Source organism: Mustelus asterias, unplaced genomic scaffold (assembly GCF_964213995.1).
Source record: "Mustelus asterias unplaced genomic scaffold, sMusAst1.hap1.1 HAP1_SCAFFOLD_44, whole genome shotgun sequence".
NCBI lineage: Eukaryota > Metazoa > Chordata > Chondrichthyes > Carcharhiniformes > Triakidae > Mustelus > Mustelus asterias.
In genome coordinates, this window is record NW_027590121.1 from 2,378,181 (window position 1) to 2,393,966 (window position 15,786).

The window sequence follows — 15,786 nt, forward strand, 5'->3', positions numbered from 1 at the left end:
ATGCCTGTCTTGCAGCCCTAACAACTGTTCCTTAAAAGATTCCCACATGCCAGATGTGGATTTGCCCTCAAACAGCCTCTCCCAATCAACAGCTACCAATTTCTGCCTAATCCCACTAAAGTTAGCCTTCCCCCAATCCAACACCTTACCCTTGGGACACCACTCTTCCTTTTCCATCGCTATCCCAAAGCTAACAATTGTGGTCACTATTTGCCACATGTTCCCCAACCGAAACTTTGAAGACCTGACCGGGCTCATTCCCCAGTACTAGGTCCAGTATAGCCCCCTCTCTAGTCGGGCTATCTACATATTACAAAGAGCAAAGAGCAACACAGCAACAGGCCCTTCGGCCCTCCAAGCCCGCGCCGCTCCCCGGTCCAGGATTGAATCCTGAATCCAGGATCCCCGCCCAATTTTCCAGCCTATCTACATACTAATATCCTATCCACCGAGCTGTCCCTCACAGCTACGATGCTTTGTTCATCACAACCTATTAACTCACCCCCACCCCCCCATTCCAGACCATGTGATCTCCAGGGAGAGGCGAAAACCCAGAGTGAAAAACCCCAGGGCCAATATGGGGGAAAAAATCTGGGAAATTCCTCTCCGACCCCCTGAGGCGATCGAAACGAGTCCAGGAGATCACACTGGCCCTGATCAGAAAATGCTTCCCAACCCTATTCATTTCCACTTCCACGAACACCATCTGAATTCCCTGCCCCCGAGACAGGTTCCCAACTATCCGCAGTCTCGCTCTACTGGCACCAGCAAGATGATCATAGAATGAAGCCTTGAAACGAGAAACAAGGAACAATTAGCCCGCGCTGCTCCCTGGTCCAAACTAGACCACTCTTTTGTATCCCTCCATTCCCACTCCGTTCATATAGCTGTCTAGATAAGTCTTAAACGTTCCCAGTATGTCCGCCTCCACCACCTTGCCCGGCAACACATTCCAGGCCCCCACGACCCTCTGTAAAATATGTCCTTCTGATATCTGTGTTAAACCTCCCCCCCTTCACCTTGAACCTATGACCCCTCGTGAACGTCACCACCGACCCGGGGAAAAGCTTCCCACCGTTCATCCTATCTATGCCTTTCATAATTTTATACACCTCTATTAAGTCTCCCCACATCCTCTGTCTTTCCAAGGAGAACAACCCCAGTTTCCCCAATCTCTCCTCATAACCAAGCCCCTCCATACCAGGCAACATCCTGGTAAACCTCCTCTGTACTCTCTCCAAAGCCTCCACGTCCTTCTGGTAGTGTGGCGACCAGAACTGGATGCAGTATTCCAAATGCGGCCGAACCAACATTCTATACATCTGCAACATCAGACCCCAACTTTTATACTCTATGCCCCGTCCTATAAAGGCAAGCATGCCATATGCCTTCTTCACCACCTTCTCCACCTGCGACGTCACCTTCAAAGATCTGTGGACTTGCACACCCAGGTCCCTCTGCGTCTCTACACCCTTTATGGTTCTTCCATTTATCGTGTAGCTCCTCCCTACATTATTCCCACCAAAATGCATCACTTCGCATTTATCAGGATTGAACTCCATCTGCCATTTCCTTGCCCAAATTTCCAGCCTATCTATATCCTTCTGTAGCCTCTGACAATGTTCCTCAGTATCTGCAAGTCCTGCCAGTTTTGTGTCGTCCGCAAACTTACTGATCACCCCAGTTACTCCTTCTTCCAGATCATTTATATAAATCACAAACAGCAGAGGTCCCAATACAGAGCCCTGCGGTACACCACTAGTCACAGGCCTCCAGCCGGAAAAAGACCCTTCCACTACCACCCTCTGTCTTCTATGACCAAGCCAGTTCTCCACCCATCTAGCCACCTCCCCCCTTATCCCATGAGATCCAACCTTTTTCACTAGCCTACCATGAGGGACTTTGTCAAATGCTTTACTAAAGTCCATATAGACAACATCCACGGCCCTTCCTTCGTCAACCATTTTGGTCACTTCTTCAAAAAACACCACCAGGTTAGTGAGGCATGACCTCCCTCTCTCAAAACCATGCTGAGTATCGTTAATGAGTTTATTCCTTTCTAAATGCGCATACATCCTATCTCTAAGAATCTTCTCCAACAACTTCCCCACCACGGACGTCAAGCTCACCGGCCTATAATTACCCGGGTTATCCTTCCTACCCTTCTTAAATAACGGGACCACATTAGCTATCCTCCAATCCTCTGGGACCTCACCTGCGTCCAGTGACGAGACAAAGATTTGCGTCAGAGGCCCAACGATTTCAGCTCTCGTCTCCCTGAGCAGCCTTGGATAGATTCCATCAGGCCCTGGGGATTTGTCAGTCTTTATATTCTCTAACAAACCTAACACTTCCTCCTTTGTAATGGAGATTTTCTCCAACGGTTCAACACTCCCCTCAGAGACACTCCCAGTCAACACATCCCTCTCCTTTGTGAATACCGACGCAAAGTATTCATTTAGGATCTCCCCTACTACTTTGGGCTCCAAGCATAAGTCCCCACTTTTGTCCCTGAGAGGTCCGATTTTTTTTCCCTAACAACCCTTTTGTTCCTAACGTATGAATAAAATGCCTTGGGATTCTCCTTAATCCTGTCTGCCAAGAACATTTCGTGACCCCTTTTTGCTCTTCTAATTCCCCGTTTGAGTACTTTCCTACTTTCTTTGTACTCCTCCAGAGCTCCCTCCGTTTTTAGCTGCTTGGACCTAACATACGCCTCTTTTCTTTTTGACCAGTCCCTCAATTTCCCTGGTTATCCACGGTTCTCTAATCCTACCCTTCCTATCCTTTTTTACAGGCACATGCTCGTCCTGTAGCCCTAACAACCGTTCCTTAAAAGACTGCCACATACCAGATGTGGATTTACCCTCAAACAGCCTCTCCCAATCAAGAGATGCCAATTTCTGCCTGATCCCAGTAAAGTTAGCCTTCCCCCAATCCAACACCTTACCCTTGGGACACCACTCATCCTTTTCCATCACTATCCTAAAGCTAACAGAATTGTGGTCACTATTTGCCACATGTTCCCCTACCAAAAATTTGAAGACCTGACCGGGCTCATTCCCCAGTACCAGGTCCAGTCTAGCCCCCTCTCTAGTCGGGCTGTCTACATATTGTTCCAACGAACCCTCCAGTACACATTTTACAAATTCCTCCCCATCCAGAGTACCTGCCCTCAGCGATTTCCAGTCTATACCAGGGAAATTGAAGTCTCCCACTACAACAACCCTATTTTTCCTGCACCTATCCAGTATCTCCTGACATATCCATTCTTCCACTTCCCTTGGGCTGTTGGGGGGCCTGTAGTACACCCCCAACATAGTGACTGCGCCTTTCCTGTTTCTAAGCTCCACCCAGAGTGACTCATTACATGACCCCTCTGAATTGTCCTCCCTCTGCACCGCTGTAATATGCTCTCCAACTAATACCGCTACTCCCCCACCTCTTTTGGCCCCTCCTCTGTCTCGCCTAAAACACTTGTCCCCTGGAATATTCAGCTGCCAGTCCTGTCCCTCTTTCAACCAAGTCTCTGTCACCGCAACCACATCCAAATTCCTCGTGCGCATTAAGGCCCCAAGTTCGTCTGTCTTACCTGCTACGCTCCTTGCATTGAAGTATAAGCACTCCAGACCTCCAGGCTCAGTGAGGTCGTCCTCCCCCAGAGTGCTCTTCTTCTTTGCCAGCCTTGTCCCAGCCCCAAGCTCGTCCCCAGCCTCCACACTTATAGACCTAATAGTTTGATCCCCACCCCCCGCCATACTAGTTTAAACCCCCCCGAACTGCACTAGCAAAGCTCCCAGCCAGGATATTTGTGCCCTTCCAACTTAGTTGTGACCCCTCCCTCTTGTACAGGTGCCATCCTCTCCTGAAAACCTCCCATTGATCTATGAAAATGAAGCCCTCCCTCCTGGACCAGTCCTTTAGCCAGGCATTCATTTGTACCAACTCCCTATTCTTAGCCTCACTGGCACGAGGCATTGGGAGCAGCCCAGAGATGGCCACCCTGGAGGCCCTACTTTTTAGTCTATTTCCCAACTCCCTGAATTGCTCTCGTAGGATCCCCCTGCTCTTCCTTTCTACGTCATTTGCACCAATGTGTATAATGACATCCGTTTCATTATCTTCCCCTTTTAATATGCCTGCTATCTGCTCTGAGACATCCGTGACCCCAGCACCAGGTAGGCAGACTACCATCCTGGAGTCCCGTTTGCACCCACAGAATCGCCTGTCCGTGCCTCTAACCGACGCATCCCCCACCACTATTTCTCTCCTAACCCCTCTCTTTCCTTTCCGGGCCACAGAGCCTGACTCTGTGCCAGTGACCTGGTCACTGTGGCTTACCCCTGGAGAGTCATCCTCCTCCACACTATCCAAAACAATATACTTGTTTTGGAGTGGGACAACCACAGGTGACCCCTCCACTAATTGCTCACTCCCCTCCCCTCTCACACCTATCGCCGAGCCCTTCCTATTATGAGAGACAGCCACTGGAGTACTCTCTGGTACACTACCCTTCTGACCTTTACTCCTCCTAACTGTGACCCACGTGTCTTCCTCCCAATGCCCCGGTGTAACTAGTTCCCTATAACTCGTGTCAATTATTCTCTCATTCTCCCTGACTAGATCAAGGTCAGCAATCTGCAGCTCCAGTTCTGTGACACGGTCCCTCAGGAGCTGCAGTTCCACGCACCTGGCACAAATGTGAACCTCTGGGAGGCTAGGTGTTTCCAGGAACTCCCACATCCCACACCGGAAGCACCGAACTGGCCTATCACTCATAGCTACCCTTATCCGATACAGGTTTGGATAAAAATAACTTGCCCTGCCTCGCCCTTACCGCCTAAGCCCTCTGAGCCAAAGCCCTGACAGCTCTCACTCTGCTTCCCACAAGCCCTGTGAGCCAAAGCCCTGACAGCTCCCACTCTGCTTCACTTGCTCCACTGCCCGCTCGTAAGTGCTGCCTGCCTTTTAAAGCCAGCAACAAACCTCCCCAGGCCTACTTCCGGTTTTGAAAAAAAACCCTCCGATTTTACGCACAAAATTAACTGAAAAAAAAAATAAATCTCCACTAAAAAACACTCTCGCTTACCCTCAGCTCTCTCTGTGGAACAGTGAGGCTGAAACCTCCAAGGCAATCCCTTTTTAAAGCCAGCAACAAACCTCCCCAGGCTGAGTAACCTGGGGTACATCCCATCCGGACCTGGCGACTTATCTATCTTGATGCCATTCAAAGATTCCAGCACAACCTCTTAAAGTCCACATACTCAATCTTTTCAGTCCACCACAAACCCGCAGTACATCCACCCAGGTCCTTCTCCTCTGTGAAAACCGAGGCAAAATACTCATTGAGCACCTCTGCCATTTCTACTGGTTCCGTACAGACTTTCCCACCATCACCTTTTATAGGCCCTATTCCATCACGTCTCATCCTTTTACTCTTCACATATTTATAGAATGCCTTGGGGTTCTCCTTAATCCTACCTGCCAGGGCCTTCTCGTGACCCATTCTGGCTCTCCTAATTTCCTCCTTTAGTCCCTTCCAACAAGCCGTATACTCTTCTAAATCCCTATCTTTGCCAAGCTCTGAGTCTTTTGTACGCTTTCCTTTTCTTCTCGACTAGGTCCCGCACAGCTTTCGTGCACCACGGTTCCTTTAACTGACCAACACCTCCCTGTCTGCTCGGAACGTTGTTCTGTAGAACTCTAGACAGGCATTCCTTGAAAAACTGCCACCTCTCTTCAGTACACTTCCCTGAGAATACCTCCTTCCAATTTACTCCTCTAATTTGCTGTCTAATGTCTTCATATTTCCCCTTACTCCATATAAACACTTTCCTGGCTTGCCTGATCCTCTCGTTTTTTCTAATGCAAGCCTAAAGGAGATAGAGTTATGACCGCTATCCCCAAGATGCTCTCCCACTGAGAGATCTGACACCTGTCCAGGTTCATTGGTCAGTATCAGATCAAGTACAGCCTCTCCTCTTGTAGGCTTGTCCACATGCTGTGTCAGGAAACCCTCCTGAACACACCTAATGAACTCTTTCCCATCCAATCCCCTTACCCTCGGGATATTCCAATCTATGTTTGGGAAATTAAAGTCTCCCATCACAACAACTCTGCTATTACTGCATCTCTCCAGGATCTGTTGCCCTATCTGCTCCTCCACCTCCCTGTTACTATTAGGCGGCCTATCGAAAACTCCCAGCAAAGTGACCGGCCCCTTTGCACTCTGTACCTCCACCCACAGAGACTCGGTGGACAATCCCTCCACAGCATACACCTTCTCTACAGCTGTGACACTATCCCTGATCAGCAGTGCCACTCCACCCCCTCTCTTGCCTCCCTCCCTGTCCTTCCTGAAACATCTGAATCCCGGCACCTGGAGTATCCAGTCCTGTCCCTGAGACATCCAAGTCTCCGTAATGGCCACCACATCATACTTCCAGGCATCGATCACGCTCTGAGCTCATCCCCTTTATTCACTATACTCCTGGCATTAAAGTAAACACATCTCAATCCTTTGGTCTGAGCTCTCCCCTTCTCTATTCCCTGTCCATCCACCCTCTTGCACTGCCGATAACCCTTCTCTGTTTGCGAGATAACTTCCTCACTCTGATCCCCTCCCCCAAACCTATCGAGTTTAAACTCTCCCCAGTAGCCTTAGCCAACCTTCCTGCCAGGATATTGGTCCCCCTGGGATTCAAGTGCCACCCGTTTTTTGTGTGCAGGTCACACCTGCCCCTGAAGAGGTCCCAATGGTCCAGGAACCTGAATCCCTGCCCCCTGCACCAGCCCCTCAGCCACACATTCATCCTCCACCTCACTCCATTCCTGTCCTCGCCTTCCCGTGGCACAGGCAGCAATCCTGAGATTACTGCCTTTGCTTTCCTCCTTCTCGGCTGTCTCCCTAATTCCCTATACTCTCTTTTCATGACCCCTTCCTTCCCACATCAGCGGTACCAATATGTACTGCTACCTCCGGCTCCTCTCCCTTCCCCCTCAGGATTTCTGGGACTCGCCCAGCGACATCCTGGATCCCAGCCCCAGGGAGGCAGACCACCATGCGAGACTCCCGCCTGCCTCCGCAAAATCGCCTGTCCGTCCCCCTGACTGCCGAGTCCCCGATTAATACCGCCTTCCCCTCTTTTCTTTAGCCCTCTGAGTTACAGGGCCGGACTCCACCCCGGAGACACGGTCACTGCTGCTTCCCCCAGGCGGGCTGTCCCTCCCAACAGTACTCAGGCAGGAGTACTTGTTGTGTAGGGGCACATCCACCAGGGTGCCCTCAATCACCCGAGCTTTACCTTTCCTGGCCGTCACCCACTTGGCCTCCTCCCGTGGACCACCTGATGATAGGGACACGAACATTGGGGTGTTGCCCCAGTCCCCTGACATGCTAAAGAAGAACTCCGGGTTGTAATCGACCGGGTGGAACAGAGCCGTGGGGGCCCCGCTGCCACCCGGCCCCGGGGACTCCTCGCCGGGGGACTGAGGCAGCACACGTTTCGATTTATAGGGTGCCTTGCCCCCTTTTTTCAGGGGACAAGGCACAAAGACAGGTGGGGGCACGGCAGGAGATGACTCACAAGGGGGGAGGGGCACGCAGACCTCGAACTCTACGGTGCCCGAGGGGCCTCGCCTCTTTTTGTTAACCTGCTCTCGGGCAAGTGAGGCCCCTCTTCGCCTTGCCGCACCCCCCCCTGCTCCCCCGTCACGTCCCCCCGAGGTGGCGGCGTCGCCAGTTTTGACGGCTCGGGGTCGCTAACCCCCCCCCCCCCATGCTCGGGCCCATGATCCTGGGCATCTGCGGCCCCGGAGAGCCCATGGGCCCGGCAGATGGGGGGGGGGGGGGGGGTGCAGGTGGAGACTGAGGTAGTCCCCGAGCCGGCTGCCGGGGTGGTTGGGGTGTCTTTCTTGGGGGCCGGGGTTCCGGTACCCCCCTTCTTTTTTGTCGTGCCCTTCTGGGCCTTCTGGCCACGCGGAGGCTCCACTCTCCCCCCCGCCGGCAGCTGAGGTGGCAGCTGCTGCCGGCGTGGCCTCCCCTCGCGGGGGGGCAGATGGTACTCGCTTGGGGGGAGAGGGGGCTGCGGTGCCAGCTGCGGCCGCCTTGGGTTGGTGGTCGGCGGCCTTGGAGACGGGGCAGTTTTTCCTCACGTGCCCCACCTCCTTACAGGCATGGCACCGCACACCGTCCGCGGACCAAAAGACCCAGTAAGTGGTCCCCTCGTGGGGGACATTGAACCCTCCCTCCAGTTCCTCCTCCCGGGCCAGGCGGACAAAAACCTGGCGCCGGAAGGAGTATATGTGGCGGAGGGAGGGGTCCCGGAGGCCGAGCGGGATCGGCTGCACCCCGGACCTGACCTCCCCCAGTAGATGGAGGTGGGGGAGGAGGAGCTCACTCAGTAGGAAGGGCGGGACGTTCGATAACGGGATCTTATGGGCGGTGGCCTCCAATGGGTCCACCGCCAGGAACGTCCCGCCCACCGTGAGCCCCCTCTCCAGGGCGAGGTGGACCGCCCGCTCGGCGTTCAGGAAGAATACGGCCCGGCCGTACATCTTCGAGGCCGCGACAATGGCTGAGGGGCCGACAACCCCAGCCATTGCCTTGACACAGGCCTCGATGGACATGTCGGGGTGGGCGTAGCACTTCACCCCGAGCTGTCTGGTGATCAGAGAGAATGGCGGCAGGGCCTTGGGAGCGGCGGGGGCTCTGGTAGCCGTCACGCCCGCATAAGTGGGCTGAGAAGGCTCTGCCACCGGCGACACTGGCGATGCCGCCATAGTAATCAAGGGAGTGCTACGCCCACCCCGAGACTGCCCAGATGCACGGCACGACGTATAAGAGGAGGGAAAAATAAGGGAGGGTAGGGTAGGTGGATGGGGGTCCAGGTGCTCTCTCCCTGGAGTGAGAGAGGAGGTCAGGAGCAGGAGGAAGATGAGGGACAAGGCACGGAGGGGGGGCCGGTGCCCCAGTCAGGAGGGGAGGGGGTGCCGGTGTTGGGGTCAGCAGCAGTGGGTGGGGGACTTGGGTCTTGGGGCCCTGTCGGGCGCAAACAGTTAAAGTCTGTTATCTTCACCCCCCCACTGCAGATGGAAAAAATAGACAGTCTGAAATGACTTCGCCCCCCCTCCTCTCCAGTCACTCCTCGTCCTCTCTTCCTCCCTCCCTCCGGGGAGAGCACACCCTCCAGAGGCAGGCAGGCCAGGCAGCAGGCAGGCAGGCAACAGTTCACCTCCCACCTTCCTTCCCCCTTCCCTTCCCTTCCCCCTTCCCTTCCTCCCTGCAGGAAGCCAAAAACCTGTGAACAAACTGTGGTGGAAAAAGAAAGTGTGTTACTCACAGATGTATCAGAGAAACAAGTCCAAGTTTCTGCCCGGTTCTGACCCGGGGACTTCTGCGTTTCAGGCGAACGTGAAGCCACTTCACTACAGAAACAAACTCCAATGTTTGAGACAGGAGGAGGTTTGAGTCTGTCTGAAGACCAATCTTCATTCACACAAAGCCCACGCTCTGATTGGCTGGAGGACCAGAGTCCTTCCGGTCCTCCAACTCTTCCCATTGGTCAACACCTCAGCATGAAGATCAGAGGGTGGGTTCTCCCCTGCACATGCACAGCTTCCCCTCTCCCTCGCACATTTACAGTCCCGGGGAGGGGGAGATCACTGATCAGCTTCTCGCTCTGGCTGGAGCTGCCAGCCGGTTGCCTGGAAATCTTGGCTCGAGGAGGTGCAGGGGGAGGGGAACAATGGGTGGGGGCGGGGCTCCCGGGTCCGCGCGCCCGGGCCTGCGCACTGGAACCCGGAGACATGAACACGGAGCAGAGTGATTCCTATTGGCTGATTCAGGCAGGGCTCCATTGTGCCGTCACAATGTGGACGTTGTCCAATGAGCTTCAGATTGAAACTTACTCCTCTGTCCAACATCTGGGAGGAAATCAATGTTTCCCCCTTTCCATTTCTTTCCTCATTCTGGGGGAAATTGGGGACTTGCAGCAACTGTAGGGAATGAAGTGAATTTGGTCTGTATATTCCACACATTTTTACTCCAGTAATGTGGACATCTATCTGTCTGGCAGCCTGCATGGAAATTTTCAGCTCTCTGCGTCCAGGGCAGGAAGCAGTGAGCATGGATCTGTCAATCACATGAGGACGGCCTCAACCAGGATCTTGAGTTCATCTCACACTAACTGGAACCCCCACGACTTGCCTGGGCTTGCAAAATCTCACTAACTGTCCTGGCTGGAGACAATACACATCTCTTTAACCTGTGCTTAACCCTCTCTCCACTCACATTGTCAGTACATTTAAGACTTAATTACCTGTAAAGACTCACATTCCAACCATTATCTTATCTTGTAAATTGAGTTCGTGTCTCTGTGCCCTGTTTGTGAACAGAACTCTCACTCACCTGATGAAGGAGCAGTGCTCCGAAAGCCTGTGGCTTATTCTACCAAATTAACCTGTTGGATTTTAACATGGTGTTGTGAGACTTCTTACTGTGCTTACCCCAGTCCAACGCTGGCATCTCCACACTCTGAGTGGAAACAGAGAGAAGTAGGAGAGGCCGGAGGTGAGGAGAGAGATTTTATACATCTACAACTCAACAGGAACTTTGACAGAATTTCCAAACCCTGTGAACATGATCAGCTCCAAGTTCCTCTCCAACTCACACACCATCCTGACTTGTCTGACATCCAGTACTGAAAGAACAGAAATTTATTTCATATAAATACTGGGAAGACTGAACCCATTGTGTTCAGTCCCCACTACAAACTCCACTCCCTCGCCAACAACTTTATCTCTCCTCCTGGCAACTGTCTGAGGCTGAACCACACTGTTGACAACCAGGGTGAAATAGTTCATCCCAAGATGAGCTTCCAGCCACATGTCCACATCATCATCAAGACCACCTTCATTCATAGAAGCATTGATAGTAATTAATTAACAATAATGATTAATAAAATACAGTGTTGAAGGAGGCCATTCAGCCCATCGAGCCTGCACCGACAAAAATCCCATCCAGGCCCTATCCACATATTTACCTGTTAATCCCCCTGATACCAAGCGGCAATTTATCATGGCCAATCCGTCTAACCGGCACATCTTTGGACTGTGGAAGGAAACCGGAACACCCGGAGGAAACCCACACAGACACGGGGAGAATGTAGAAACTCTGCACAGACAGCGACCCGAGGCTGGAATTGAACCCGGGTCCCTGGCACTGTTAGGCAGCTGCACTAACCACTGTGCCACCGGGCCACATGTCAGTGCCATCGCCCGACTCCAGCCCAGTCTCAGCTCATCTGGAACCCTCACCCATTCCATTGTGACGTCACACTATCACCCATTCCATTGTGATGTCACACCCTCTCGCATTTCCATTGTGACGTCCCACCCTCACCCATTCCATTGTGACGTCCCACCCTCACCCATTCCATTGTGACGTCCCACCCTCACCCATTCCATTGTGACGTCCCACCCTCACCCATTCCATTGTGACGTCCCACCCTCACCCATTCCATTGTGACGTCCCACCCTCACCCATTCCATTGTGACGTCACACCATCACCCATTCCATTGTGACATCACACCCTCACCCATTCCATTGTGACGTCACACCATCGCCCATTCCATTGTGACATCACACCATCGCCCATTCCATTGTGACATCACACCCCCACCCATTCCATTGTGACGTCAGGGCTTCCCTCTCCGATCACAATCCCTGCCGGCCTCCCACATGCAGCCTCAATGGCGGCAGTCAGCCCGGGTCTAACACTACAAGCTGCCGCTCCATTTGGTACAAAGGGGGGGGACCGGGAAGTTCATTTCCGGGGTTTGGGATTGAACAACATGTTTACAAAGCCTCTCCACCCACCCGCCACATTTATCATTCCCCGCACGCCGCCCTCTACCTCGTATTGATCTCGCTTCCAAATTAAAACCGACCGTCCGCGCCATTACCCGCACTGCGCATGCTTCTGGCCCCGCCCCTCATTCACTCTGATTGGTTGGAGGATCAGCCACTCCCGCTCTGTCCTCCAGCCCCGCCCCCTCTTCCTATTGGTCCGGAGCTGCCGTCAATCAGTCCCCGGGCATTGTGATGTGGAGCATGCGCAGTGTCATTGCTGTCCTTGGCGCTTGTTTGTCCCGGAGAAGCGGAGTCAGCGTTAGGCGGTGGCTGCGAGGATTTGGAAACACTTTGTGGATCCGCAAACCCTTCAGAATCATTGTCAGCTCCCTGGTTTGCAGCTGCGGGGCTTCTCCCTCCCTCCCTCCTGGGAACAGGCCCAGGTTAACGGCCCCATCCTGGCTCAGCCACTGGAGGATGGTTCACATCAGAGGATGGGGGAGGGGGACAATAAATAAGAGGTTACACTTTGGCCTCAAATCAATGAGGACTCTGATCTCTGGGAAGGAAGGAAACCCTGGGAGGTGGGCGGGGGGGATTCACAAACACCCGCTGGAGGCCACAACACCCTTGGGGCTCAGCGAGCCATTTGTGAGACAGAACGGTTCTTCATGATAGCCTACCCACTTTATGGGACAGCAAAGGCAGCACAGGAACTTATATGGATGGCCTCGACCCTAAAGGGAATTGCGAATGAGACTAAGGACGGGTTCGAGGAGGTGAGCACGGCCGTCTCTGAAACATCAGCAGTGGTCGTAGCTATTCGGACTGTGGCATTACAGAACCGATTGGCACTCGATTATGTGCTAGCCTCCCAAGGTGGAACATAGTTGGCTCGGAATGCTGTACGTATATTCCCGATGCTTCGGAGAATATAACTCGCTTAGCAGATCATAATAAACACCTGGCGAAAACAATACAGGATGAGGGGAACCAATATCACAATTATTACCTTCTGGGATGGCTGGGGCAATGGTTCGGGTCGTGGGTGCGTACCGGGTGCATGGATTGATTGTATTAATTGTAATTGTAATTACTTGCTGTGTTTGTATGGCATTATTGAACGCCTGTTGCAAAACAGTAACAGCAGGCGCAAGTGTACAGGCAGAGGGGGCAGGCCCCCCGACAAAGGAGCTGGAGCTCGGCCGATTCGCCGATAACATGTGGTTCTGAATTGGTCATGGGGCCATGTGTGGACCAGCTGGCACCCGACCAAAAGGGGGGAGTGAAGTCGGGAATGGGTTAATGAACTCTAATACTCAAAGTGTCAAAGTGAATTCTGTGATATTTGGGGATTGTGAGAAATACTGTGGAACTCATGTTTACGTTTGGGTGTTTTCATGCTCATGTATCCAAGAACAGATAAGAGCACAGCTGTTGTATGTTTTTCTGTTTAAGAATTTGGCTAACCCACCATTTTGTATTCTTTAATTATGTATTTGCTGTGTAACAGTGGAAACCTACATGTCGGCCTTCTGTGACGTATAATGATATCTTCATATATATTCATAGCCTGTACCGATATACATTATACAAGTACCTACGTATAAATTGTTGTATGCCAATTAACTTGTTTGTGCGAAGACTGTAACCTTGTACATTAGTAAGATACCCCACCTGTGCTCACAGAGAACAACAACACTCACAGCCTTGGGATAACCGTGAAGAAAACCCCAAGGCAGCAAGGTTCACAAGCAACAGCCTGGGAACCTGTGAGGCCTCGGAAACTGCGGACGTGCAAGGAAGGGTATAAATGTATGTTCTTAACCTGTATTTGCTGAGAGGTCTGCGGCCGTGTTAGGCACCGGACGGTCTCCCACAATTGTGAAAATAAACCAATGTATTTTGACCTACGAATAGACTGAGAGGTATCTTTACCTACAACAGTAATCATCTAACATATTGAAGACTGGAAAGAGAAATCTGTTCAATTTGATGCATAAACAAAATTAATTATTTTCTAAGGTGTGGCCCAAGTAAAATTAGAGATATCTTTGTGATAGAAACTCTCATCGGGCAGGATGGGTAAGTCCTTATTTGCTGTGAACGATGAGGGAAAGTCTTTCCTATGGTGTACAGTCTCTTTGACCACAGTCACACCAGGGTCCGTGTCCTGACAAGTGTTTAAATAAGGTTTAACTGTGACAATGACTGTGTTTTGGGTGGATACCAAGGAATCCCCTCTGAAACACCTTTCCTGGTTATTACCATCACCCTCCTCACTAACTCCTGTTGCTCATGTATTTTCACTTTACAAATAACAATTTATCCTGGGCTCTTACCAGCAATATCTATAATCACTTAGAGTTTGAATTAGTGAACGAGTGGTTTCCTTTCTGCCGTGAGGAAGCAGTGGGTGATTTGATTTGATTTGTCTCATGTATAAGAAGGATGTGGAAGCGCTGGAAAGAGTGCAGAGGAGATTTACCAGGATGCTGCTTGGTTTGGAGGGTAGGTCTTATGAGGAAAGGTTCAGGGAGCTGGGGCTGTTCTCTCTGGAGCGGAGGAGGCTGAGGGGAGACTTAATAGAGGTTTATGAAATGATGAAGGGGATAGATAGAGTGAACGTTCAAAGACTATTTCCTCTGGTGGATGGAGCTATTACAAGGGGGCATAACTATAGGGTTCATGGTGGGAGATATAGGAAGGATATCAGAGGTAGATTCTTTACGCAGCGAGTGGTTGGGGTGTGGAATGGACTGCCTGCAGTGATAGTGGAGTCAGACACTTTAGGAACATTTAAGCGGCTTTGGATAGGCACATGGAGCACACCAGGATGATAGGGAGTGGGATAGCTTGATCTTGGTTTCAGATAAAGCTCGGCACAGCATCATGGGCCGAAGGGCCTGTTCTGTGCTGTAGTGTTCTATGTTCTATTGGGATACAGTGAAAAGAATTGTTTCTTGTGCGGCTATACAGACAAAGCATACCATTCATAGAGAAGGAAAGGAGAGAGTGCAGAATGTAGTGTTACAGTCATAGCTTGGGTGTAGAGAAAGATCAACTTAATGCGAGGTAGGTCCATGCAAAAGTCTGACAGCAGCAGGGAAGAAGCTGTTCTTGAGTCGGATGGTACGTGACCTCAGACTTTTGTATCTTTTCCTGACGGAAGAAAGTGGAAGAGAGATTGTTCCGGGGTGCGTTGGGTCCTTAATTATGCTGGCTGCTTTGCCGAGGCAGCAGGAAGTATAGACAGAGTCTATAGTTGGGAGGCTAGTTTGCATGATGGATTGGGCTACATTCACGACCTTTTGTAGATCCTTGGGCAGAGCAGGAGCCATACCAAGCTGTGATACAACCAGAAAGAATGCTTTCTATGGTGCATCTGTAAAAGTTGGTGAGAGTCATAGCTGACATGCCAAATCTCCTTAGTCTTCTGAGAAAGTAGAGGCCTTGATGGGCTTTCTTAACTATAGTGTCTGCATGGGGGGACCAGGACAGGTTGTTGGTGATCTGGACACCTAAAAACTTGAGGATCTCGACCCTTTCTACTTCGTCCCCGTTGATGTAGACAGGGGCATGTTCTCCACTATGCTTCCTGAAGTCGATGACAATCTCCTTTGTTTACTTGACATTGAGGGGGAGATTATTGTCATTGCACCAGTTCACCAGATTCTCTATCTCATTCCTGTACTCTGTCTCGTCATTGTTTGAGATGTGACCCACTACGATGGGGGCGGGGGGGGAGAGATAGGACAACAGTTTGGAAAGCCAGGACAGCACTGTAGTAGCACAGTGATGAGGACTGCTGCCTCACAGCGTCAGGGCCCCAGGTTCGATTTCTGGCTTGGGTCACTGTGGAGTTTGCATGTTCCTCCCGTGTCTGCGAGGGTTTCCTCCCATATTCTGAAAGACGTCCTGGTTAGGTTCATTGA

The 15,786-nt window shown here is 51.6% G+C and overlaps 1 protein-coding gene across 1 annotated transcript in view; it reads left to right on the forward strand.

The window, feature by feature from the left end:
* The window catches only part of LOC144482996 (uncharacterized), a 191,368-nt gene that overhangs the window by 22,458 nt on the left and 153,124 nt on the right, over positions 1-15,786 (forward strand). The window lies entirely within an intron of this gene.